Source organism: Chrysochloris asiatica, unplaced genomic scaffold, assembly GCF_000296735.1.
Source record: "Chrysochloris asiatica unplaced genomic scaffold, ChrAsi1.0 scaffold00128, whole genome shotgun sequence".
Lineage (NCBI taxonomy): Eukaryota > Metazoa > Chordata > Mammalia > Afrosoricida > Chrysochloridae > Chrysochloris > Chrysochloris asiatica.
The window spans coordinates 9,595,434-9,599,027 of NW_006408646.1; positions in this window are offsets into that span (position 1 = coordinate 9,595,434).

Genomic DNA, 3,594 nt, shown 5'->3' on the forward strand with positions numbered 1-3,594 from the left:
CTGCTTGAATTTCTGGTAGCTCCCTGTTGATGTACTGCTGCAGCAGTTTTTGAATTATCTTCAGCAAGATTTTATTTGCATGTGATATTAATATTATTATTTGATGACCTTCATGTTCTGTTGGGTCACCTTTCTTTAGAATGGGCCAAAATATGAATCTCTTTCAATGGGTTGGCCAAGTAGCTGTCTTCCAAATTTCTTGGCAGGGTGCTACTGGTCATGCCACAATGTCCCCATCTCTCAAGAATAAGAAATTTCAATTTTTGTCAAAATATTATATTCACATTCTTTTCTCTAGAATGCTATCTCTCAGAATCAATTATTTTAAAAAATCCAATAAAATATCTAAGGTACCAAAGTATGAAGATACAGGTATATCTAGTTCAGCATTGCTGATAATAGCAATAGACTAAAAATTCAGTATGAATGACCCTCAGTGTAAAAAAGGCCAAATTATGGTAAATTATTCTATGGAACAATAATGCAACTATTTTAAATGAGAGAGAATGATAGGCAAAGATCTCCAAGATTGCATTATGTAAAAAGTTATGAATTTCATAGGTGAAAAGAACCTTTACTGAGACATTAATGGCATAGATGAGAGGATTATAATTTTTTGCCCCCTAGTTGGAGTCAGTTTTGATTCATGCAATTCCTATGTGTGTGAGTAAAAATGTGCTCCATAAGGTTTTTAATGATGGATTTTTTTCAGAAGTAGATCGCCAGGCTTTTCTTCCAAGACACCCCTGGCAGATGCCAACCAATGACCTTGGTTAGCAGCCGAATGTCGGGGGACTCCAGATCATCAGTATAGAGTATCAGATTTCATTCTATAGAATAAAGAATTATTTGAATTTCCAAGATATATCTTTCTTGTATCATTTATTTTAAAACATTTCATTCATTGACTTCTAAAAAAGGGTTTTAAAACCAGTCACACATAGAGATAATTATTACTCAAAATGACAAAATAAAATAGAGCTATAAAGACAGAAATATGTATATCTTTAATGAATGATGCCAATAAATAAATTAATTTTAAAAGACACAATTAATGTAGTAATGGTTATACAACTGTGAAAATACTAAAACCCATTGAATAGGTAAATTTTATTGTACGTGAATTACATACCAATAAAGCTGTTGCAAAAATCAATGATTTGATATTCTCCTATTTAATGCATATGTGTGGTGGCTTTAATTAAAACGTTGTTGTTGTTAATGCTGTCGAATGGGTTCTGCCTCATAGCGACCCTATATAGGGTTTCCGAGGAGCAGCTGGTCAAGTGCTTGTTCTACACCAGGACTCCAAACATAGACTATGATTTCCATTAGGTCCATTAAAAAGTTTACAACAGGGACTTCTAGCTCACCCTACCCCCGACTAGTGGAAAATACTTACATTTTCTAGAACTTGAAATAAGTGAGGTGAAGAATATGACTCTTTTATGAAGTTATTAGATATGGCAGAGTTGAGAGAGGCATTCTTTCCAGTTGGGCATCTATGGAAACTACAGAGAGCCAAGTAGGCCATTCTGCTTTGAGAGCTATTAAAAAAAAAGAAAAAGAAAAAGAAAGAATTTGGACCTAATGTTCCTAGTGTGTATACATATAAGGTCACTTCCTTTACTTTCTAAGTTGTTAACTCTTTATTTTTCTTTATTGACACAAAGGGACAATAAAAGCAAACTACTAGTCCTATAGTCATCTCATTAGACAAAATTACCAACTGTTCACTTATCTTATGCAACACGAAATCCTATAAAAGTAAAAATCAATAAAATTATGCCTTGATTAATAAATATTCTCTGAACTCTGGTAGCATAGTGGTTATGAATCAGGCTGTGAACCACAAGGTCAGCAGTTGGAAACTGTTCAAAACTACCAGCTGTTCCGCGGGAGAAAGATGAGGCATTCTGCTCCCATAAAGATTTAAAGCCTCGGAAACCCTGTACAGGGTCGCTATGAGTCGGAACCGACTGCACGGCACATAACAACATCAACAAGTGTCTCAGATACAAGCTTAGGCAAAGAAGCCATAGAAAAAGACTGCCACTGCCAGGAGAAGGATGGCATTGATGTTCACTACAGTCCTCCACAAAGGCTTCTCAGATGTGTCTGTCAGCTTCTTCTTGAGAGCTTCTTCCTCCTCTTTGGTCAACTTGGGGCCTTTCTTCTGCAAACCGCAGAATAAGTCATAAGCCCTCTTGAAACATCCTCGAGGTTTTTCAGGATTATCTGATGCAAGAAGAGATAAACCTATTATCACACAATGTGGGTAGCAGCGCTTGTTTTTCAGCTGACCCTGGTGTTCTTGGTGAGTGTAGTACCTATTACTATAAAGAGTGATCACAGCCACTTTTAAGGGTTAGAAGGACTCTTGAGAAAATACAGATAAATTTGGTTATATACATACAGGAAAATTGCACATGGCATAGAGTTCACAAAACAAAGTAAAAACATAAGTAACCGACTACGAAAACCATTTGCATCTTATATCACAAAGTTTGATATCTATAATATAGAACAAGTGTTCAAAAACTGGGATGAACAGACTACTAACAACCCCATATAAACAGGTTAAAGAAATTAATATACGGTTCAAAGAAAAAAAAAATATACGGTTCACTCAACAAGGTGAAAGTGGAATTGAAGCAATACTGAGGTATCATTCTTATCTATCAGTGGTGGCAATTCCAAACTTTTGCAATATATTACGTTAGAATTAGAACAGAAACTGGCACTCCTTGCCGATTTTTGCTAGGAAAGCATGCTTCAACTCCCACTGAGGAGGATTTGGCAATAAAATGATTAGAAATTGATCTTTTGGCCCCAAATTCAATTTTTCAAAATCAATTCTAAAGATAGACTGTCTAAACTATGAAAAGACTTATGCACAAAGCAATTTGTTGCAGCATTGGAATTTTTAAAAAAAATCTTTAAACTCAAATGTCTATGAAAATTCACAATGAAAGTAACATAAAATTTAGAAATAAATAGTAAGGAAAGTTAGCTGAAAATTGAATGACTATTAAAGGTTTACATTTCTTTATGCATCCATTTTGGAAAGTTAGATTTTGTAAGAATTTTGGTCATTTGGTACATGTTTTCAAATTTATTGGCATAAGATCTACTTAGCCTTTTCTATCTCTACTGCCTCTAGAATTCTATAGTCATTAAATCAAAATTGCCCAGTGGTTTAAAGCCCCCCTTTCTCTTCCTCTTTCACTCACATACACACACCAGAGGCTAATGGTATTGTTGTCAAAATACCAAAATTCCAGAGGAGATATCATTCTAAACTTGTTAAAATGTTTCCATAAAATGGAAAAATGGAGAAAATCCCAAATTTATTCTATGAGACTAAGAAAAATTATAGGCTAGTTTTACTTGATATACATGTAAAAACCCAAAATGAATCAAAAGCATTGACCCTTCTTCAACCCGATGAACCCAAACCAGACAATTAGTGTGTAGTTCAGGCAACAAATCTTGATGGGCTCACCATTGTGGTTTAAAAATATTAGGTAAAGACAGTGCCATGGAGTAACTGCTGAAATAATTTAATGAAGGAAATTAGAACTAAGTTTTAAA